This window comes from Trachemys scripta, chromosome 20 (genome assembly GCF_013100865.1).
Source record: "Trachemys scripta elegans isolate TJP31775 chromosome 20, CAS_Tse_1.0, whole genome shotgun sequence".
Lineage (NCBI taxonomy): Eukaryota > Metazoa > Chordata > Testudines > Emydidae > Trachemys > Trachemys scripta.
The window spans coordinates 12,352,024-12,376,633 of NC_048317.1; the positions used below are offsets into that span (position 1 = coordinate 12,352,024).

At 47.7% G+C, this 24,610-nt stretch overlaps 1 long non-coding RNA gene across 1 annotated transcript in view; it reads left to right on the forward strand.

Annotated features, from left to right (window-relative positions):
* The window catches only part of LOC117868360, a 31,973-nt gene extending 9,175 nt beyond the window's left edge, over positions 1 to 22,798 (forward strand). The window contains exon 3 of the long non-coding RNA XR_004643621.1: positions 22,703 to 22,798. This is a non-coding gene — a long non-coding RNA (uncharacterized LOC117868360). The remainder of the gene's footprint in view (positions 1 to 22,702) is intronic.
* The last annotated feature ends 1,812 nt before the right edge of the window (positions 22,799 to 24,610 follow it).

Genomic DNA, 24,610 nt, shown 5'->3' on the forward strand with positions numbered 1-24,610 from the left:
GCCTCCGGACTCTGCGCCGCTGAAGCAGAGCAGCTGGAGCCCGGGAGGGGAAGTGCCCGGCCGGTGGCTGGGGTCCGGAGGCAAGGGGGCTGCCCGAAGCCGGTAGCGCTCGGGCAGCTCGGCTCTTAACCAGAGCCGAAGAGTCAAGGGAGGAGCGGAGAAGCCGCGGGAGGGGAAGTGCCTGGCCGGTATTTTCCCGGACATGTTCGGCTTTTTGGCAATTCCCCCCGGACGGGGGTTTGATTACCAAAAAGTCGGACATGTCCGGGAAAAACCGGACATATAGTAACCCTACACATACCTGAGCCGCTCTGATCTGTTTAGTAAAAGGCAGTGACTTGTATACACATGAGCCAGCACATTACAGCAGGAAGACATGTTGGATATTAAGCTGACACTGCATTTGATCCTAGCCAAAGGCCAAGACTTCAAGGGAGGTAAAACTATCATAAACACAGAAAGTGAATTTACAGCCAGAACATTTTAATAGAGACAAAAAAATATAGAGGAGAAAAACTTGTGCAACCCTGTTGGCTCTCACCAGCTCTTGTAAAGATTTTCTTTTTACAATGAGGCTTCATAGCCAAATCAGTGAAGTAAGCTGTGCCCCAGCCAATACAAAAATTAGCACTTAGTTCTGTTGGGGCTGGGGGAAGGTCAGATTAGAGACCCGAACATGCACGGCAGGAGCAAGGAAGTTTGAGAGTATAGATGTTTTGGGCATGCTCAGTGCTAGCTGTAATTATTGTATGGAATTTAGACACTGTGGTGATAGGAGGCCGCTGCTGGATGGATTGAGGAAGTGGGCAGGGGAGAAGAGGCAAAGGCAATGAGGTTAGCTTGAGAATATCCATGGAGGTTTAAAGGACAATGGCCAAATTCAACCAGGGTGCTGGGATAATGGGGGTGCTGAGAGCCATTGAACCAAACTGTAAACCGTTTATATAATGGAAATCCCTTCAAGCCAGCGAGTGTGGCAGCATCGCCAGCATTCCTAATTCCAGCACCTATGAATTCAGCCCCGATGTAAGTGGCTGAAACTCCATTGGCTTGGATGCAGTTGCACCTGTTTACATCAGGGATGGCTGTGATGCAAGGAGGGCAATATTGAACTGGGTCCTGGAGTGAGCGGAGAGCCAGTGAGATTAGTTCTTGGTTGCAGGCCTGTCAGCATTGCCATTCATCCAGAGCTGCTCCGTTAGTGATAAATGAACTTTGAAAGTTTCAGGGGTTTAGTTTAGAGAAAATCAGTCAAATGTTTGGATTGCTTCTCTGATTCCAAATGTCTTTGATTAAGGAGTTAGGTTTGGAGTTTTGTGAGCACAGGCTTTCTTGTAAGGGAAAGCAGGCCTGAAGAGAAACCTCAGATCCAAACATCCTTCATCTTCAGGGTGTCTTTTCTCCAGATGTGAACCCTGTAGGTCAGGCCCATCTCCATTCATAAGATTTCCAGTAGATCCTGGTTTTGGCTGGGCCAAAACCCCAGTGACAGAACTTCTGTTGAGCCAACTTCAATTCTGGCTAACACCAGCAAAAGCAGAGGGAGGAGAAAGTCAATGAATCAGCTTTGAACCTCAGAACCATAAGGTGTGGGGTTCTGTTGGGTTTGAGTTTCTAAGCAAAGCTTCAGGTTGGTTTTTATTTAACCCCAGCCAGTCTGTCTTCTCTTTACTCTCCATTGCATGGCATGCTGGTGATTTTAAACTCTCTGAAGCAGTTTTCTGGTTTTTTGGCTTTGCCAAGAAAGAGCTGTTGCCTACATCAAAAGCAAACAGGGAAAAGTGAGTAATTTCCTCCTTTTGTGTGGTTGAAAAGCTAAAGGTGCCACCTCCTAATTCTCAGCATCCACTGCTGCAGCTGGCACACAACAAGTGGCTTTGATCTCCCCACTCGTCTTTGAACTACTCCCTAACCCAAAATCACTTCCCGTCTCCACTGAGTGGTTTCATTTTCAGAGTTTATGCCAATTAGTTGAACCCTGGGACCTAAAAGAAACACAGGTAAACTGCTCATAAGGGTATCTAGTTTCAAAGCTATGGCTCCCCACCCAGTAGTTCTCCCATTTTCCTATTGCATTTCTGTGGAGGAATGTTAACTGTAGGCAATTCAGGATGTATGGAGCAGGGTTTACATTGATTCAGCAGATCAGTGTTAAGAGTGGAATCCAACTCTTTTGCAAAGAATTGCAGGCCTTGGTCAGCCATCTCCTGCCCCTCAAGGTCACAGATGAATCCAGGGGCCTGGCTAGCACAAGGATTTGTCAGTTACCAACAGGTACAGCACCACCAGTGGTAGCTCTAGTGTAGACATAAGTCAGATGGGCTCAGGCATTTTTACCACAATATCGTCTAACTCTGCAGCACATGGGAAACATGATCCGAGATATTTAGCAGAACTTCCAAACCAGGGCTTGACCTTCTTGATATTTCTAAGGTACAAATCAAGCAGAGAACTTTTCCTAGGAGGAGGGGGAAGAAGACACCTCTTAGGCCTTCTTTGTCCATCACAAAGATGCAAAAAAATCTTTTGCAGGCCACCTTTATCCTTAATGTCCCAGTTAAGTTCTGAGTTTGGTAATAACATTCTGCCTTCATGAACTCTCCCTCTCTTGGAGATTCAGCTGTGTACAGGATTCTTTTTCTCTTCCTGTGTGTGTGTGGGGTGGGGTAGGGGGGGGTTGTACTCTGCTAATGGGGACCTGCAGTAGTTTTTTCTAGTGACCTTTTTTGTTCCTTGATGATATAGTAATGGGACTTGAAAGGATTTATTTTTTATTTTTTCCCCTTTCTTGTTTTTCCTTAGAAATATCAGGAACATCAAGTCTGCTCTTCCTTGTTTTTTCTGCAGAACCTTTGGGAGCTCAGGGATGTTTTATTGTGAGTCACTAGTTGGCTAGTTAAGTGTGTGTGTGTATGTGCGCGCGTGTGTGTTCGTTCTTTAACAAAGTCTTCCTTTCTCCAGATTGTTAATTAGTCATTGAGGTCAAGTAGGGGTTAAGAAACAGAGTTTTTAACAGTCTGATTTGCCTTCCCTTTCCCTTTTCACAAATCAGTTGTTACTCTCTTGCCTCTTGTGAGGTCACCGTTTTGCTAGTTTTTCAGCAATCAGAGAATCTTTCAGCCTAGACCGGACCTATATTTCCAATGTGAAAAACAAGCAAAAATCCCTTTACAGGTGACATTTAAGCAGCTCCCATGTCTTGCGGCTGCATTTCAGTATTGGGTGAAGCGATTTGTGCGTATCTAATGGACAAAACCATCATTAACTTTAAAGCCTGCTCTAGACACAGTATTTTGTACGGGTATCTATATTGGTTAGGGGTGTGATATTTTCTTTTAACCTAACTAGTTATACTGGTCTAGCCCAGCTAGTGTGGACAGAGTTATACCAGTGCAAAGGTGTCTTACACAGCTTAGCTTATTTGCCTTCCCATACAGGCATAAGGCACCCTTATACCAATATAACTGCATCCATACTAGGGGAGGTTGTATTGCTTTATACGGTATAGATTTAGAGCGGTACAACTTTTGTATGCAGAAAAGCCCTAAGTGAAGAGAGGAAGAATAGTCCAGGGACTAGGGCACTAGCTCAGGACTAGGGAGACCAACATTCAATTCCCTGCTCTGCCACAGACTTCCTGTGTGATCTGGGGCAAATCACTGAGCATTTATCGCTCTGTATGAACAATATGAACAGCAGAAAGAGGAAGCGACCACATGACTCTTTCCCTCTGGGACCTGCAGTTCAGCATGGCCAATTTTGCAAGACCCTGCAGTAAAAGGCAACCTTTCCCAGGCTTCTGTTTTCCATGTGAATGGCTCTATCACAGCAGTCTGGAGGGCAGATGCAAAGAAAGGCAAGGAGGGGAATGGTCAGCTTCCTTTCTTCATGCAGTTGGCAGTCTCTAGTAGGTGCAAAAATTCTCCTTGCCCCACTGGGGGCAGCTTCCTGGGGAAAGCAGGAGCTGCCAAAATTAATTAGAGTAACACGCTGCTGCCCATCCCTACTGCGCTTACCATCAATGCCCTCAAGGCTCCATATCTGATCTGGCTCAGGTCTTCCAAGCCACCATCTGTCAATGTTAACGCTGCTACTCTGCCTCCCTTTCCTTCGGACGATACCTTGGTGAGTGAGTAAAAGGAATGTTGTTTGCTTTGGACTCAATCCCTTCTCCAGGTGGAGGAAATGTGCACTGACAAGACAAGGAAATTCTCCTGAACCACAAGGACCTGGAACTTGGTACTAGCTTCCTCTGGGCCTTGCCCAGATCTCAGCCTGGGTATTTAAAATTTATTAATAGTAATAGTTAATTGAATAAGGGGATTTCTGTCAGCCAAGTTATTTCCTCATGGTGGACTGACCAGGTCATGTTAGATGGTCATATTTTTGTTCTTTAAAGTGCCAGCCGTGGCCCTGAGGATGTTGATAAGTTGAGGCACAACCTTCCTTTCAAACAAACTGGAAGCCAAATGGGGATTTTGTCTGGTGGAAGGTTCTCACAGCTGGCTTTGGACAGACTCCGGTGAGATATGCAAAGAGTAACTCCCAGCTGGGACAGGCTCAGCATGGCTAAGCTCAGACTAGGGGGACTTCTCTTGTGGTCTGCCTTTGGGTCATGAGGATCTCAGAATGATCCTTCGACTAGTGGTGAGTGGGATGAATACACCTGTGCGTGCCCAGAGACACAGACACACGGAGCTGATCCAGCACTGGGTGGAAGGCTGGGCTATTTGCTTAGGTCCTCGTGGTGGACGCTGCCTTCTTTTGAAAATTCTGGCCACGGTCAGTGGCCTCAGGTTGTCAATGGAGGAGCTGGTTCAAAGAAAGGCTGGAGGTGTGTTGAGTTTCACTAGACTTCTGAAGGAATGTGGTTCTTTAATTGTATGTCGACACAGCAAAGAAAAACCCATGGTTGGCCCATGCTAACCAGCTCGGGCTGGGGCTGCAGGACTGTTTCATTGCTGCGTAGGCTTCCAGGCTGAAGAATCCTGCAGGATGGGAGGGTCCCAGAGTCCGAGTGGGCTGGGCTGGGCCAGTCACGGGTTTTTCTGTGCTGTGTAGACATACCCTAACAGGACTTCTCTCATCGCCTTTTGGAAAGGAAGGAGGAGTCTTTAGGGAGGATTCCCCCAGCCAGAATCACTACCTTGCTGCACGGGAATTGGCAACCCGGTAGTAAAAGCCTTTCTAGCCCACATCCAATCTCCCGAGCCATCCCGTTCTCCTCATTTTCAGTGTCTCAGAAATTAGTGCATTAGTTTAACGCTTAAAACCAGGAATGTCTGTGTGAGAGCGAGAGATTGGGGTGGGGAGAAGGACAGATACTGACCGCTGCAGGAGGGTCCCGGGCCGTTGTCGGAGACAGGCGATCCGATAAGTTGGGACATTAGTCTGACCCCATGTGGCAATTCCTGCATTGCAGCTGGGTGTTGAACTTCGTGACCTCTCAGAGACAGCCCAGATTCTGCCCATCTCTTCTTGGGAATTGAAGGGCCCGATCCCGCTGAGTTCCTCCTGCAAGATACTGAATCACCATCCACTTCCATTGCCCCTCGCTGGAGTTGAGAGTGCACAGCACCTCGCAGTATTGAGCCCTCGCTGACATCTAGGCATTAATCCAGGGTGCTTGGGAGAAGGTGTGCTTTGGCTAGCTGAGCGGCGGAAGGAGCATTTGGAAAGAGCTAGAATGGGCTGCACAGCTTATTGGAAGATTGGAACCATAAGATGAATTGTTTCCTGCCTAAGAAAAGAAGAAAGTGAGCACTGGGGCTTCCCGAAAAGATCTGACTGTCTTTACCCGGGCAAGATTTAAATGGGGTGTAGGCGTCAGACTGGCTCTCTGTTGGAAAGACTTTCCATAGAAACAGGGGCCAGGATTCTGCTTTGCTTAATAACGGTTTATGCTGAAGTCTGTTCTCTGTATACAAAGTAACTTTCTTTTGGCAACAGAGCATGTATGGAGCCACTCTTGTTTCTTTTCCTCTACTATAGTCATTCGCATTTATCCCATTGTTTGGGGGATTTTCCCCTTCCCTTTCCTCAAGGGACAGAACTAAGAATAAGCTTGTCTAGTAATTTTCCTCACTTTAGGATGGGTGTTCGTAATTAGATGGAACGATAACCATTCCTGGGAACAAGCCTAACGTGACCGCCCTGCTTATGTGCTCCTGTTACCTCCATGTAGAAGAGTCAAGGACTTTACCCTTAACCTGAGCAACGTAAACAATTTCAGTGTTACTTTAAAGAAAGATCCACCCATTCCCTTTATGAGGTGGCTGGAACATGGGCTTCCTTCCTTCCTTTAGGCTCCATGGTATGGAGTGGTGAATCACTGCTTTGCAGAGGAGGCTGGGGACTGGCAGGTCAGAGGCGGCTTTTCTCATGATATGTACAAAGCTCTATGTTGTTGATTTCAGAGAGCATGGGAGAGCAGCTGTGGCTGCCCCAGAGACTGCGCTTGACCCATAACAAGGCTTCCTTTCTGTTGACATCTTAGCTGACCTTTATTTCATTATTAACTTGTCCTGTCAAGTTAGTAGCCTCAGGGCATGCCGTGACTTCCCCGTGCCTCGCTGACTGGGAGCTTTGCCAGGGGTTGAATCACCAGCAGCACTGCCTGCAGCACTTGAGTGTTCCTTAGAGCTCAGGTCTTCTCTCCAGATATTGAGATCCTGATCAGCTGGTGAGATCCACTAAGGTCCAGCCCAAGTGTGATAAGGCTTAGGGCTATAACAATGACTGGGAGTATGCTCACAGGTTAGTTGCTAGCTTGCTAAGATTGGGAGAGCGTAATCAGTGGGACAACGTGACATTGGTGTGCAGTCGTACAACTGCATCACCACAGCCTCACTCATATAGTTGGTGGGTCCTCCACCACCAGCCAAATTTGGGGCTTTATCTGTCCTGCAGATGAGCATGCAGGGATGTGGGACAGGCCTGTACAAACAGGAATTGTCCCTGACAATTTCTACTGGTGCTTGCAGCATTTGACTCACCGTGTCTGTACATCCAGCCTCAGAATTGGTCTGAAATCAATAAGTTAAAATAATTCAATAAAGACAAGTGCAAAGTACTACACTTAGGAAGGAAAAATCAAATGCACCACTACAAAATGAGGAATAACTGGCTAGGTGGTAGTACTGCTGAAAAGGATATGGGGGGGCGGGGTATGGTGGATCACAAATTGAATATGAGTCAACAATGTGATATAGTTGCAAAAAAAGGCTAGTATTCTGAGGTGTATTAACAGGAGTGTCGTATGCAAGACCCAGGAGGTAACTGTCCCACTCTGCTCAGCACTGGTGAGGCCTCAGCTGGTGTACCGTATGCAGTTCTGGGTGCCACACCTTAGGAAAGATGTGAATAAATTGGTGAGAGTCCAGAGGAGAGCAAGAAAAATGATAAAAAGCTTTAAAAAACCTGACCTGTGAGGAAAGGTTAAAGAATGGGCATGTTTAGTCTTTAGAAAAGATGACTGGGGAAGGGGGGACCTGATAACAGTTTTCAAATAGATGACAGACTGTTATAAAGAAGGCGATGATCAGTTGTTCTCCATGTGCAGTGAAGGCAGCACAAGAAGCAATGGGCTTAACCTGCAGCAAAGGAGATTTAGGTTAGATATTAGGAAAAACTTTCTAAGGGGAGTTAAATTCTGGAACAAGCTTGCAAGGGAGGTTGTGGAGTCCCCAACATTGGAAGTTTATAAAGACGGGGTTGGACAAACACCTGTAAGGGATGGTTTACATTTACTTGGTCCTGCCTCAGCGCAAGTAGCTGGACTTGATGACCTCTCGAGGTCCCTTCCAGCCCCACATCTGTGTGATTCTGTCTCTGGCTGTCAGACCTCTCCATGGAAGTATTATGTAGTGGAGCATGCCTACTGAGGAGAGCCTGATGGCTGGGATTAGGAGATACTCAGAAGGGAGGTGGTTAAGCTCCCATGTCAGGGTATTTGCTACACCACATAGAGAGGCAACACTGGCTAATAGATGGAGCACAAGGGTAGGGGCCAGGCTTTCTGAGCTCTAAACCCAGCATCGCCACTACAGTACGTTATTGTTTGAGCTTGGACAAGTTGCTTCACCACTCTGTGCCTCAATTTCCCCACCTGTGAAGGAGGAGACTAACTCTTACCTACCTCACAGGAGGGTTTTGTGGGGATAATTACTTGGTTTGAAAAGTGTTTTGGAAATATGAAATCATTCATAAAAACCATTGAGTGGATCAGACTGGATGGCCCTCCAGTCTGCTCCACTCAATCGTTTTTATGAATGATTTCAGGAGCAGGAATGATTTCAGGAGCAGGAATATTACTGAATGATTTCAGGAACAGGAACATTACTGTTCTCCCAATGCATGTGGCTGGCTGTGCAACACTGCACAGACCATAGGCTTATTTATGGAATGCAGGGCGCATGCCTGCCCACCGTCAGCCTGACATTGTGTGCCACCACTCCTTTAGCATTCATCCCCACCCCTGGAGCTAATTCTTCTTCCCCTTGACTTTGCTACTAAGAGAAAAGAACATGACCCAAAAGAGGGGGTTCCTTGAACTTCCTGCTGATGTTTCTATGCATCCTTGCTTGCCCCCTTTGCAGAGAGCACAGCATTCTCCTCCTCTCACCAGGAAAGCAGCTCCCAGCTTTGTCGTCCTCTGAAAAGGGTCATGTGCTAACCAGTCAAGGCCCAGGGATGCCTGCAGCACTGACATTTCCCTCCCAAAAGTGGCTGGGGATTTTTTCCTTCTCTGTTCTGCCATGGCTCTTGCAAAGGTAAAGGATCTTGTCTTGCAAAGCAGACGCTGTCTCTCACCTGGCCCACCCCCCCCTTTTCAGCAGCAAGAGCCCACCCATCACTGCTGGAAACACCTTATCATTGCTGTAGGCACATCAAGATTCAGGCTTCTGACTTTTGGTCTTAAATGTCCTGGAACGAGAGGGCATGACTGACGGTTACCGCTTGGTATGGCCTATTCAGACACGTGCAGCCCGCTGGCAACAAAGCAGAGACTGACTTTTCATCACTGTGAATTCCTTTTGTTAGAAGAGAAGAATATTCTGTGCTTAGGTTGCGGTTTTCGTACGAGGATCTGTGACGGGGTGGGGAGACCCTGTCCAGTGTGGGGTGAGTTCACCCCATCCTTTGAGCTGCCCTCTGTCTCTAGGCTGTGAGACCTAAGAGCTGCTGAAGTCCATGGAGTTCTCTTGAACTGCAGGGCTGTAAGGCTCAATGGCTGGAGTCTATGTAATCGCCCTGATCCACAGGGCAGTGGGGTCACAGGACCTAGGTCAGGGGGCAGCCCTTCTCTACAGGGCAGTGAGGCCCAGCGGCCAGAGTCCATAGGGATACCCTGGCTTCACAGAATAGTAAGGCCTGGGGGCCAGGCAGAGTCAATCTAGTTGCCCTCCAGGGCAGGACTATATGGCCTAGCAGCCGGAGTCAGTAGAATCGCCCTGGGTTTGCCAGGCAGCAAGGCCAAGCGGCCAGAGTCAATAGAGTTGCCCTTCGGGGTGGGGCTGTATGGCCTAGAGGCCAGCTGGGGTGCGTGGGCTGCCACCCAGGGGAGAGTGGTGGGCAGGTGGGGGGCATCCGGGCCCGCCCTGCTCCACCAGGTCCCAGCCCAGGGCCCTGTCAGTGGCGCATGTGTCCACCACTGGGTCAACAGGGATCCGTCTGCAACACGCTGACCATCATCAGGACAATGGCTAGTCCCCCCCCGGGCTCCTTCCTGCCGTGTTACTCCTGGTGGCGGTCTGTGCGTCTTCGGGGTCTCCGGGTTCCTCAGCCAGTGCAACTTCCTGTAGCTCAGACCTCCCTGGGGCATCCACAAGTACCTGGGCATCTGCTTGGGTCTCGGCCCCTCTGGCTTTTACAGCCCAGGGCTCCAGCGTTCCCTGGGAAGGAGCCGCAAGGAGCATCTTTCCTCTCCGGCAGTCAGCCCAGACTGAGCTGGGCTGTTCCCTCTTATACTGGTGCTACACCTGGAGCGTGCCCAGTAGGGATGTGGGGGGGGCGTGGCTTCCTCTGCCCACAGTGAGGAGTTAACCCTTCCCCATCCAGTGCAGGATGAGTTCACCCTGTCATGGAGGTCGAAGTACGTTATAGGATGGTATTACTCCCATTGTACACAGAGGGGAAACTGAGGCACGGAGTGATGCCATGACTTGCCCAGAGCCATATAACAAATCAGTGGCTGAGATGGGAATGGATCCCAAGTCGTTTAAACCCAGTCCCCTGCTGCAGACAGCACTGCCTCTCTCCGGGTACATCTATATTGCAGCTGGACTTGTAATTTCCAGCCTGGGTAGACATCACATGCAAGCTTTGATCAGTGCTGGTTTTAGCATGCTAGCTTGAAGCTGTGGCAGTGTGGATGGTAGGACGGGCTAGCCACCTGAGTACAATCCTGTCAGAGACCCTAGATACGTACCTGGGTGGTTAGCCCTTGCCTCTGCCGGTGCTTCTGTGGCTACACTGTTTTTTAACTTGTTAGCTCGATCAACAGTAGCACAAGTATATCTACTCACGCTGGAAAGTACATATCCAGCGGCAGTGGTACACGTACTGTAAGAAAGAAGCTGTTTTATATCTGAAACAAATCACGCCAGCAAAGATGGTAGCACAGAGGCCAAAGACTTTCATATAGACAAAAGATATATGCAGTGCTTCCCATGTATTTATTTTTGTGTGCCATAAAATTGGAGATCCATGTAAGATGCATATGGCAATATATAAAAGATTTTGACAGTGGTGGGTCTCTACTTAATTTCGAGAGCACATCTGTTCACATAAAGACCACCACAATCTGGTATTTATTGGCCCACGTTGGAGGTCTCCACCAAATCCGTTCGCACGAGACTCCAGGCAGCCTTGGATGGTAGCCACTGGCAAATGTTCCCGACCTGGACTGGATTTGAAGTGATGACCTTAAAGTGTTTGAATTCTTCACCACTGAGCTGAGACGTTCTGTCACCTCTGGGTAAGGCATCTTGTACAAAACCTAAATGAACAGCTGCAAAGGAATGCCTTGACCGAGGTGCAAAGTTTTGGGGCCTGATTCTCCTGTCAGTTACACTAGTAAGAAATGTGGAACAGCTTCATTGAAATCAGTGGAGTTACACAGGTGTAAGAGGGAAATCAGCCTCCCTGAGTTCCCTAGAAAGACCCCCTGTGTTTTCTTTGTCAGAGGAAGCAGCAGCTGTGGGAATGTGCTCTACCCTCTGCAGGGAGCAAAGAATTGTAACAGCAGGGCAGCCAGAAGAGAAAAGAACATCCAAGTGTCACATCCTCTTCCCAGACAGGATGGGAAGCCCCATTTGTTTCCTCCTTGTCATTGTGCTCCCACCTTGTCGATGCCTTCATGGGCCGTGAAACATAATGGGAAAAGACAAAGGACGAGCATGGGTGAGCCAGAGCTCCCCACATGTACTTGGGATTACTCAGTGCCCCAGCTGTCAAGGAGCTGCTAAATACAGCCTTTCCTCCTGGCACTTTGCAAGTTTGAAGGAGGCTAGAGAGAAAGCATGAAACAAATGGGCTTTGTCTTCAGCCTAGTTTACAGCAGGACAGTTGTTCTCTGTGTGGGGAAGTTGCTCCTGTCTCTGCTGTACCTGATTCTTCTCTCAAATGCACTCATCTAACCCTGGTGTAATTTCACTGGCTTCTGTGGAGTGATTCCTGTTCTACACCCGTATAAGTGAGAGGAGAACTGGGTCGCCTATTCTGTCAATAAATGGAGGACCTTTTTTGCCTTTGTCTGCAGCGTGGGGCATGGGTCACTTGCAGGTGTAAACTAGCGTAAATGGTGGATTTTCTGTCATTTGAGGTCTTTAAATCATGATCGGAGGACTTCAGTAACTTAGCCAGAGGTTAGGGGTCTGTTGCAGTCGTGAGTGGGTGAGGTTCGGTGGCCTGCAATGTGCAAGAGGTCAGACTAGATGATCATGATGGTCCCTTCCAACAGTGCTTAATTTGTGTCAGGGCCTGGCAGTTCGGAGCCCCAGCCCCTCCGGGCCTGGCAGTTCGGAGCCCCGGCGCCTCTGGACTTGCCATGTCAGTTATGAAACTAGAAAAAATGCCTTGAGCCTTAATACCTAATTGCTTGAGCCCTGGCACCTCTCTCATTAAAAATTAAGCACTGACCTTAAAGTCTGAGTCTACAGTCTCCATGGCTGTCAATCCAGCACCTTCACTAGCACTACGGTTCACTTAAAAGTACTTTGATGGGCATTATTTCTCCAGCATACAATATAGGAGAAATCATGTGAATGGAGTGTGAAACCTATCTTGAGCTCCCACACTACTAACAGTGCAAAACCCTTGATCTGAGGCCTGTCAAGAGGCCCCAATATCCCTGGATCTGGACTCCCAACAATCTATGTGGAAATTCAAATTCACATTCCAGTCTGAACACTGAAGCTTGGATCTACCTTTGGGACATGTGGGACAAACCCTCAAGGCCAAGAAGCCAGTCTTTACCTGATTTTTTGGGTTCGTGGCAAGAAATCCCACTGTACTCACATACAACAAGCTTTGCACAGCTAGCCAGGTGCCTCTGGGCAGGGGGAAAGGGATTCCCTTAATGCACCAAGGACTAGTTACTGCCAGGGGCTTATTGGACCAATGGTGTGATCTGGATCAGCAATTCTTGTGTTCCACAGATTCATGGTCAAATCTTTTGTCTTATCTCAGCACCACTTGAAGTTGCTGACTGGAGAAATGGGAGGCCTGGCCTCGTGCGGAGCCTGGCCCCACAATGCAGCTGGTGTAGGATGGATGGCCCCTACTCCATGGCCAAGGAGCGTGTGTGTGGTGGGGGGAGCACTTCTGCCAAGCTACAAACTAGTCCAAATAAACTGAGGCTGAAAACAGCCTGTCAACAGCCCTCTGAGAAACCGTGAGGCAGATGTTGGCAATTACTGTCGAGCCTTGTTGGGAATCCCACGGATAATCACTGGCAGCAGGGAAACACATGGCATCATGCTGCAACTCAGAAAGGACCCTCTTTGTTCACTTCATTCACGAGCAGCCCAGCTGATCAATGTCCATAAAGAAGCACTGACCAGGGATGGAGCAGTTCTGCGTTCTATTCTTGGCTTTGCTGCAGACGCTTTGTGTGGCCTCAGGCGAGCCATCGGTCCACTCTGTACCTCAGTTTCCCCAGTTGTAAAGTGAGGTTAGTCATTCCCACTTCTCCAGAGATTTGTGGCTCAGTTCTTCATTTTTGCAAAGCGCCTTGAAGATGGAACATGCTATATACAGCATCAGTAAGTGCTCAGTGCTGGTATAATTATTATTCAAAGGCTGTGAAAAGGCTGAGAAGCTGAGGCTGAAAGGCAGGAGTTCAGAATCCCTAATGAAAACTTCCAGGTGCCATCTAAAAGAGGAGAAATGAAAGAGAGGAATGTGCTGGCTGGGCATAATCAAAGGGGAAGCCACGGAGAGAGAAGGAGGGATTGGGCCCATCTGATAAAAGCTTTTCATTCTTTTTGCTGCATCATAATTTTATCATCTCAGGCGTTGTTCCTGGGGTGATCCAGGGGTCAGCAGTGAGAGCGATGTGAGGCAGGCTGGACAGGAGTAGCCAGTGTAGGAAGGCAGTGCTCTGGTGTGGGGGGGCGAAGAAAAGAAACTCAGGCTGGGATCAGAAAGTGGGCGTGTCGGGTCAGGACAGTGGCACATTGGCAGAGCTGTGTGGGGAAACACCCTGCTGTGTTTGATTCTGTACATTGCTATCGGGCACTGCATTCAAACAGAAAATACATGTGAGTTCACTTGAATACCTGCCAACCTTTTAAAAACTACGTGGGTGGGAATCTCTAGCATCCAAAGGAATGCGAATCGAGTTCAGTGCTCCCCAAACTTTTTCCATTGTGCCCTCCCCTACCCATAATGGAACTTGTCTGTGCCCCCTGCTTCCCCCAGAAACTGCGGTCAGGAGCCGGGCAGGACTGCAGCTGGGGCTGGGAGTGGGGCCACGGCTGGGGCCAGAGTGGAGCTGCGGGTAGAGCAGTGCTCGCTCCCTCCCTTCCCCCATGGGGGCTGGCCCCGCCGTGCCCCCCCGAACATTCCTCCATGCCCTAGGGGGGCTGCACCCCACTGTTTGGGGACCACTGGTCTAGTTGTTGCCTCCTTCCCATCTAAAGAGGGGAACATTTTTCAGATGTCTCCTTACTTGAAACAGCCAGATGATAGTTGAATGATTAAGTCAAATTGTTGCATAAAGCCTTAAAAACTTGGGACCACTCATTGAGATACTTGTCTGACCCCTATTGCCTTTGAGCACCTCACCAGCTTTTATGTATTTATTCTCACAACACTGCTTGGAGCAGGGCAGTGAAGTCATCCCCAGTGTACTCATGGGCTCATGCCCAAAGTCACACAGGAGGTCTGTGGTAGAGCAAGGATTTGAACCCAGCTCGCCCAAGTCTTAGGCTAGTGCCCTAACCACTGGACCATCCTTCCCAAGGCCTTTTTATGACACCCCGACAGTTTTCATTTCCTTCCTGTCTTCATTCTGTCCCAACACCACCACCACTCTCCCCTCTTTGGCTCTTTCCCTTCTCCATGCCCCTGCTTCCCCATGCTCTCCTGGGATAGAAGCCAGAGACTGGGTCTGCCTCCCTCTTCAAATACAAGGCGACAGCATGAATTTGCAGGTGTCGCTCTCCACATGCAGGTACATTACAACCCTTATTTTTCCCTGCAGCACCCCACCCACGTTGCCCTTCTTATATACCCATCATTAGCCCTGTTCTCTCAATGGCTCATTCATGGAAAGGTCCATTCATAGCCTGGGGAGGTATTTTTAACCATCTGCTGAAAGCTGGGTTTCATGGTTCAGGGGGATTTTGAAGTTCAGGGGGCCTAGAATAGGCACTGCAAATGTTTTGTGTTCAGGGTCAGTACATGTGCCCTAGGGAGCTTCCTACAGAGGGGCACCTGTGAGGAAGGATGTGCCTCTGACAGGTGTTTATTATAAGAATATACAGACCCACATATGGGCCCCAGAATCTCCAGCAAGCTGGCACCAGTGTTTTCAATAGGCAGATTTGTTCCCCTTTCTGCTTCATCTTTTATCCCTGTAAGGGTGCGCAGACTCACCCGGTGGCGCCTCCTGCTGGTTGTCCTCAGGAATTAGCTCGTCCCAGCTCCGGAGCATCCTCTGCAGGCCGGTGATCCGCCTTACTTCACTCTGGCCCCCGTGTCCCGGTGCCCCTTCAGTGGGTTTCTGCCCCCCTTGCAGAACCCCTAAGTCTCAGGGTCTCCCCCTCCCAGGGGAACCCCCACTCACTATCCCCATTTCACCTCAGTCTTAGGCTACTGCCAGTCCCTGTGTAGCCCCCGCTCACTGGGGCAGACTGCAGTGTGCACCACTCATCATAGGCAAAGGGGGTTTTGGACCTGGTGCCTCTGCCTACCCATGGGCTGTCCCCTGCAACCCCATTACCTAATAGACCTGTCAGCAGGCCTGCAGCCTGGGGCTTTCCAGGCTGGAGCTCCCAGCTCCTCTGGCCCTTCCCCAGCCCTGCTCCAATCTAGGTTCCTGCTAATCCTGCAGCAGCCAGGCCCTTCTCCCTTTACAGACAGAGGGAGACTGCCTGCTCCTGGCTTTTATAGGGCCAGCTGGTCTGTTTGGGGCGTGGCCACAGCTGAGGCTGTTTCTCCCAATCAGCCCAGCTTTTCCTCACCACAGCCCTCTCGAAGGGCTGTTTTAAGCCCTTCCGGGCAGAAGTGGGTGACCACCCCGCTACAATCCCCTATAGGGGCTTTTTATCCACATCCTTAAAAGAGCCGTAAAGTTCTGCTCTCCTCACCCTACCATCCCTGGTAGCCACAAGGTACCTTGCTCCAACCCGTATCCTCCTAGTTGATGGGAACCAGATACGATTCCCACCAAACCCCATCACTGCTGCTACTCATTCAGCCAGAGAGGGCAGACTTGGGCCTTGCCTGATCTCACACCAGTAGAAATTGAGAGTAATGGCAACAAAGGGAGTGGAGTTACACCTGTGTTAAACCAGAGCCAGCGAGAGGAGAATCGGGCTGCATGACAGGCAGTCAAACCTAGGTGTTTCCTGTAGATGTTATTGCAGAGCATTTACTCTCCTTGCTTTCAGTGGCTTTACTTCTGATTTACGTTGGTGTGTGTGAGAAAAGAAGCAGGACCGTAATCTACTTAAGATAGTGAGTTCCGGTGGGATAGAACAAGGAAGAGACTGGTCGCCAAGGCTTAAATTTTCAAAAATGACTGATTTCATGTGACTCCCATTTAAGCTACTCAATGTGAGACACCTTAAAGAGACCTGATTTTTCACAAGGTGGATGTCCAGCATTTTCTGAAAATCTGGCCCCTATAAGGCATCTGAGGTCGGACACCCCAAAATGGAGGCACCCAAAATCACTGGTCACTTTTGAAAATGTAGGCCCTAGGTCCTAGCCTGTCTTTGAGCTGCCACTGCCTTGCTGGGTAGCCTTGGGCATGTCGCTTAACTGCTTTATTTTCCCCATCTGTAGAATAGGGATAATACTTATTGACTTTTGGTTTGTGCTTTGAGACCCTCATATAAAAGGAATGTGGCCATCTTAAGTATGGATGAAAGACTGGTAGCTCCTTCTTGTTAATTTGCTAGTTTGGAGGATACAGTCCACAGCCATCAATAAAGAGAGATATTGCTCAAGGCAGAGGGAACTGGGTACCTGGAGCGGTTTCAGGAGCAGTACTCCTCATTTACAGCAGCCTGACATCAGAATCAGGCCTATAAAGAGTAAAAACCCATTTTCTGGTTGTGTTCTGTGCAGCCTTGACTATGCCAATGACTCTGACTGGAGTCATTTGTGGTGGACAATCCAGGAGAGTCGGCATCTGGTACAAACCCTGTTTTGAAAGAGCTTGGCTTTCATTTGCCCGTGAAGGTTTATAAATACTGTTCCCAGGCCAAATGTTTCTCCGTGTCTGGGAGCTAGTGAACCAAATAGCTGCTCTAAGTTTCTCCACCTCCGACACCAGTAAACACTCAGCCATCTGAGAAAGATTTTAACATGCCCAGACACTCTGGTGTGTGTGTGTGTGTGTGTGTGTGTGTGTGTGTGTGTGTGTGTGTGTACGTTTGGTGTGAAATGTAGTTCTCCTGCCATAACCATTTGGTACCTTTAGAGGAAAAAATGCTTCACTGTTTGTCTCTAAGACCTGTAGCTGCCAGGACAAGGAGCCATGGAGCATAATCTTATTTATACTGGTGTAACTCAGTTGTCTCTGATGAGTTACTCTGCATTTACAGCAATGAGAGCAGAAATTGGCACAAACTTGTATTTTAGGAAAGTGGTCACATTTTTGAAAGCATCCCTCTGATATGTGCTCAGAGAGGGCCAGATTTACCGATATACTTTGTCTGCTTTGTGCCACTCCAGCGACACAAAGCAGCAGCAAATCCACTTTCACTGGCTGGCTACACTGAGTTTATAGCTGCTTTGCATTGCCTGACCAGTGGAAAGCAGCCCGGAGGGTACTGCTGAATCTGGTCGAAAGTTTAAACGAATTACAAACTCGCACTGGGGACCATTTGAAGAATCAAATAGCTTTGCCGCACAAAAAGTCCAAGACCAAATTCACCGGTGACATAAACCGGGGTGAAAGTGACATGTCAGTTGTAAATTGGTCAGAAAATGGATGTAAGCAATAAAGTAATGTAACTTGCGCCTACTAGGTACTCAGTGAGTGTACAAACTAGGTGTAACTGACACATTCAGAGGAAGAAGAGGGGAGTGTTCAGGAAAAGGAATTGACACGGGGTGTAGGATAAAGCACAGGATGGGCTGCAGCTCCTATTCCAGCAGATAGGTTATTGTTGCAGCCCCATGGGTGAGAAGGACAAGGGACCTTTGTGGCATACCTTAATCCTGGCCATGTTTTGGGAGGATTAGGAGCCCCCTGCTTTAAGGCCTGTTTATATTATCTATACTTCCCAAAATTCTGATCCGTGTTAAAACTGGATCAGTGAAACTGATTTAAAATCCAGTTGGAGGTACAGTGCTGAGCCGGCTCTGGGTTTCCAAACCACCTTCAGGGATTAGATTAGATTAGATTTTGATCTCAGTTACTCACTGTCAATCTGGAGTGACTCCACCTGAATTACTCTGGAATCACTCTGGTGTAAGTGAGAGCAGACTCTGTTCCAGTAAATGGAGTAGAGTCAAATAGCAGATCTCAGACTGTGGGAACCACATTCCCGCATTCTGCTGCCTGACTCATGTTGCGTTAAACCCAAATGACCATTCAGACCAAGTAACAAAACACCAAGGCAAAGAGGTAAACAGGACCTGTTCATTCATGCTCTTAGCAACAGTATGTCCTAATAAGGTGGAGAAACTAGGACACCTTAGAACGAATGGTTTTGTTTTTCTTGTATTGGGTTAAAAAAAAAAAAAAGTCCCTGTTGCATAAGTGCCAATTGCTGTGACTTTGAGAAATGTGTGTCCTGGGGCCCTTCTTGAATTTGTTTGTTGTTTATCACTTTGAAAGTCTAGGAAATGTATTTGGTTAATTTTCCATAGTAATTTATGGCCAGATTCTGATCTGTTATGCTGCTGTGCATCTGGAGTTACTCCAGTGGAGTAAAAGGAGTGATTTATACCAGTATAAATGAGAGTAGAGTCTGTCTCTTAAAATGCACTCATTCCTGTAAAAAGAACGAGGAGTACTTGTGGCACCTTAGAGACTAACAAATTTATTTGGGCATAAGCTTTTGTGGGCTAAAACCCACTTCATCAGATGCATGCAGTGGAAAATACAGTAGGAAGATATATATATACACAGAAAACGTGAAAAAATGGGTGTTGCCATACCAACTCTAATGAGACTAATCAGTTAAGGTGGGCTATTATCAGCAGGAGAAAAAAAACTTTTGTAGTGATAATCAGGATGGCCCATTTCCAACAGTTGACAAGAAGGTGTGAGTAACAGTAGGGGAAAAATTAGCGTGGGGAAATAGGTTTTACTTTGTGTAATGACCCATCCACTCCCAGTCTTTATTCAATCCTAATTTAATGGTGTCCAATTCGCAAATTAATTCCAGTTCTGCAGTTTTTCGTTGGAGTCTGTTTTTGAAGTTTTTTTGTTGGAGAATTGTGACTTTTAGGTCTGTAATTGAGTGACCAGGGAGGTTGAAGTATTCTCCGACTGGTTTTTGAATGTTATAATTCTTGACATCTGATTTGTGTCCAGTTATTCTTTTGCGCCTGGTGATGGAGAATCACATGGTTATAAACCACCCCACCCCTAAATATTCAGTGATAACTGCCTTTTAATATCCTGGTCACAAAATTCTCCCTAGGGGGAGATTGTGTAAAGGTGGGAAGAGAGCTAAAGTTGTGGGGAGCAGGTTATGGGGGCTGGGGATGTGGAGGGAATTAAAAAATTTGGCCCTAAGTTATTGAAAGGATTGAGCCTGATTTTCATCGCAGACTGGGTTCACCCTGGTATTGGCGCCTTTGGCTTCAGTGGAGTTACTCTTGATTTGCACCGGTTGGAGTGGAAGCAGCATCGGGACCATTTTCTTGAGCAAACCAAACATTTGTTACTTGGGAAATAAATAAAAACAGAAGAGTCTTGGAATGAGCTGAACAGAAATTCTCAGTGACTCGGGCAAATCTGGGTTGCTGTAGCCTGGAAACAAACAAATAAACAAAAGGAACCCTTAGGGAGCATGTTGATTAATGCAACTTTCTGCGGAGGATGGGGGATGATGCAAAGGCTGCTACTGTGCCCTGGATCCGGATTTTGGGCAAGCTCAGAGCAGGATTCAGGTTGGAATTTGGCCACGGGCTCTATAAACGGAGTCAAACCAAAACCTGGATCCAAACACCCCCAAATATTGGGAGAAATTTGAAACGCAAGCCTGAATCTAGGGCCAGATTTTCAAGGTAAATAAGTGTCCCAAACTGCAGATGGATGCTTAAAGAGATTTTCAAAAGTGCCTAAGCAGGTAGGCCCCTAACACCCAATGGGAGTTACGGCCAAACCCTCCGCTGGTGTAAATCAGTGTAGCTCCATTGAGGACTGTTTCTTGATAATGCATCTTTTCCACCTCCAGATCTCAGGCTTTTGTGGTCTGGTAGAACCATTCAGTGTGCCTCAGACATTCCCTGATCAGCAGTGATGGATGGGGTGAGAGACACAAGTAATCCTGAGCGAGGATTTTACAGAAGGAGGGGAGGGAATGCTACCTCAAGGTCAATGCCCTTGATGGAGGGACATGTAGCTTACGGCCAGAAGGGCCCACCAGATCATCCAGTCTGACCTCCTGTATGTCACAGGCCACCACCACCCGCACAGTAAACCCAACAACTGAAACTGGACTGGAGACTAGCCTGTTACATGTCACAGGTAGAGAACAGGAGCGACCGAGGCCCTGGAGTGTCAGGGAAATGATTAAGTGAGATATACCCAGATAATCCACCATGCTGCAGAGGAAGGCAAAAAAAGCTCAAGGTCCTGGCCAATCTGACCTGGGCAAAAATTCCTTCCTGACCCCACGTATAGGGATCAGTTAGACCCTGACCATATGAGCAAGAACCAGGCAGCCAAGTACCCGAGAGAGAGAATTCTCAGTGATCTCACCCTGCCCAATATCCCATCTCCAGCCATGGCCATCCCTGATGCTTCAAAAAGAGATTAAAAAAACCCTTGCAGAATACATTGGGCCGGGGGAGGAGGGAGAATCCCTTCCTGACCACTGCAAGTGGCTGTCTGAAACCTTGAAGCATGAGCTTTAGGAACATAAGACATTTTGCATGGTGTCCCTTCCATGAAATGTTAAAGCCATGCTGCTTTGAAATGTCCACAGAGCCTGAGCTACATTGCAGAGAGCTGGCCAACTCTTCAGCCATCAGTCAAAGAGCGTACACCCAGAAAGAGCTTCCCTCCAACAAAGGAGGAGAAATCTATACACACACAGCTCGCTGAGCACAGTCCTTTAAACTCCGCATGAACTCCAGGCCCAGCCACAGCCCAGGAGATTTATGGAGTGAATATCTTCCTGTAAAGGATGTGAAAGAATAATGCAACTTCTGTGCTTATTTTACCTTCCCCCTCTCATGCACACAGGCGCTTCAAGCCATTTCATTTAGCTAAGACTGTGGGTCTCCTCCTGGCGGCTCCCGCATGATGGATGAGAAACGAGAGGGCACAGAGAACTCTTCTCCCCACTCCTCCACATGACGGCGGCCCCAGTGCAGGGATGTGGGGCATGCATCCTGCATGTCTGAAAAGGAGGCTTAGAAGTTGCGGCTGAGCTGATGGCCGCTCCCAGCCCAGAAGAGGCTCTAGCTGCCTCAGCACATCACAAGCAGAATGTGTCAGCAGCGAGGCGTGGGGCTGAACAGGCTGTGGAGACAGAACCACCCTTTCATTACTAGAGCTGGTTCACCAGGGCAAGACACTGCAGCAGTATGGGGAGAGCTTGCTTTGTTGTGGCTTGTTCTGTGAATAAGCAGAGTCCTCGGGGCTTTCAATCTGATACCTATCAAAATCCTAATGTATGCTAGACCCACCGCCACGATTCCTGAGGCAGGCTGCTTCAGGGGTGGGAACCACGAGCGTTGCTCTCTCTCATGTTTCTGAGTGGAATGGTGTATCCTGCTATCAGGGGCGGCTCCAGGCACCAGCGCAGCAAGCGCATGCCGGGGGCGGCCTGCCAGTCGCCGTGAGGGCGGCAGTCAGGCAGCCTTTGGCGGCATACCTGCGGGAGGTCTGCCGGTCCTGCGGCTTCGGTGGAAATTTGGCGGCAGGTACGCCGAGGGCGCGAGACTGGCAGATCACCCGCAGGCATGCCGCCGAATCCGTGTGACCAGCAGACTGCCCACAGGCGTGCCACCAAAGGCCGCCTGACTGCCATGCTTGGAGTGGCAAAAGCTTAGAGCCGCCCCTGCCTGCTACCCCTGGTCCATGGATGCAGCCTGATTCTGGTCTCACACTGGGATAAATCAAGAGTAACTTCCCTGAAGTCAACAGCTACACCATGGTAAAATCCGCATAAGCGAGACCAGAACAAAGCCCATTTTTGCTCTTCAGATTTATAGGATCCGATCACCACGTCGTGAATCTATAAATCTGGGGCGGACTACGGGAAAATACCTTTGGCTTTCCCCCTCCTAGGCTGAGTGACCAAAGGAGTGTAGGATGATGCAAATACCGAACTGCAGAAGTTGGTGAAGGTGGCGAGGAGAATGCCGTAAATACGTGGCACAAAGCGCTTGGCCAGACGAAGGTCTCTGACCAGCTTGTGGCTAGAAAAGGAGACAGGACCAGGATGGCGCCCTGTCACAGGTGCTTTCTCACCACACTCATTTTTCTTCCATCTAAAGTATGGAAACTTGGCTGGCATCCCTGCTGTGAGACTCTTCCCTGATTCAGCCTGGCCTAGGAATCCACGCAAGACTCCCTTTCCCTGCCTCCCCATCGCATATGTAGGCTGAGAGATCACCAAGACACCCTTGCAAAGCTGTCCACGCTCATTTTCCAGGGACTCCTTTCTATGCCTCATTCTGGTCAAACAGATGGACCCCAATGAGAATGTGGGCGAACAAGTTCTTCTATTCCTCCGTCTTCTTTTCCCAAACTTTCTAAGGGACAACAAAGCAGGTTGAGCTGATACATTCTCTAGAAGAATTTGAGGAACTGGAAAGAAATCTGTTTTCTTTGCAGAAGGAAGGGTGTCCTCATCGCCTCACCAGCTCCATGAGTTACCGGGAGAATGAAGAGGCATCTGGGGCCAGGCTTATGCATTGTATCCTGTGACCTCTCTTTGGCCTTGTCTACGCTGGCAAGTTTCTGCGCAGTAAAATAGCTTTCTGTGGTGTAACTCCCGAGGTGTGCACACTGCCAAGCCACTTAGTGCACAGAAACTGCAGTTGCAGCGCTGTAAAAAAACCCACCCTGATGAGAGGCGTACAGCTTTCTGCGCCGGGGGTACAGCCAGTGTAGACACCCTGGTCGATTACAGCGCTGCAGTTGGCCTTCGGGAGGTGTCCCACAATGCCTGTTTTCGCCTCTTTGGTCGTTGATTTGAACTCTACTGCCCTGTCCTCAGGTGACCAACTGTAAGTCCCACCCCGTAAATTCCTTGGGAATTTTGAAAGTCCCCTTCCTGTTTGCTTGGTGACGAGTGCAGTGGTTTCAGCGCATCTTTCCAGGTGACCTTGCCTGCTCCACGCACCAGGCAATCCCCCGTTTTGAGCAAGGTCAAGGCTTTGTAAAACTAACTTGAAAATTCATGTTAATGTAGTTTTAGATTATAATTTATAATTAACTAAATTATAAATGTGGGATTTTTTAAATGCCACTACTAGTAGGGTATCTAATTTAAATATTGCAAAACTGCTAGGGGAAGAAAGTAAATATTGAATATTAAGGCCCTGTTCCTGTAGACACTTAACAGGCATATACAATTATTCTCAAAAATAGTCCCTTTGACTTTGATGGGAATTCTTGTGCTTAAAGTTAAGCATCTGTAGAAATGTTTGTAGCAACAGGAGCTAATGTGTTTTTATTAAAATATTTTTTTCTCAGTGGCATAAAATCTTTGTCACATCAAAGCAACTTGCTTCAGTGCTAACAGTGAGAAGTTATTTAGACTTTTTTGATACATTAACAAAAGTGAACCTTTTTTGTTTTGTTTTTTAGATTTACAGGGCAAAATTCTCAAAAATAAGATTCTGAAGTTAGGCTTCTAAGCTCATATTTAGGGATGTATAGGTTGGCTTTTCAAAAGCAGCTAAGTGATTTAGGGGCACAACTCCTGTTGACTTCAAACTCTGATGGAGTATAGTTTGGTTGAAGCATTTTTTGACTTGTGTAAATTCAGTCTATTGGAAGCTGGTGTTGGTTGCAAAAACAGCATGGACTATTGGCTTATCAGTTTTGTATTTTGAATGTGTGGTGTTCTCAGGGTCAGGGTATCAATGGGGCCCTGAACTTGTCTTTTTCAGTATAGATTAATATTTTAAGTATGAAATTTCCTAGCAGATAGAAAATCTAAATGTAAAATCTGAAATTCTAATAATTAGGAAACCAATCAAAAGAAGCTAGTATAAAACAAACAGAAGTATTAAACAAAAGAAGCTAGTTTAAAACATTCACTTCAGACATTTAAGACTATGAAATGGAAAAAGTAAAGAACTAGCAATATGTAAATTTAAAAAAATTAATTTTTAAATCCATTTAAACTTAAATCATGACTTTTTAAATTGGAAAAAAAAATCAATCTCTAAGTTTTTAAACTCGTGGTTTTTATCTACCCTGCCACTTATCTCCCCTTTCTTGTGTGCTTTAATTGGCAGTGAAATAGTTAACAAAAATCATTTTTAAATTGCATCATTCCACTCCAGAATCAACAATCCCTTTGGCTGGGTGGGAGAAGTTATATTTCTTTCAAGCTGTCTGTAGATTCAGACCAACAGCAGAACATTACATTGCATTTGGTTCACGTTTTGAAGGTTACCTTTACCCTAAGGTCTAGAAATTTAATTTTCTTTCCCACTGAAAGCTGAGATTCTATTATACAAGACAACAGCCAGCAGGCAAAGGGTCCTGGCTGGCCGAGCTTCTGCATGC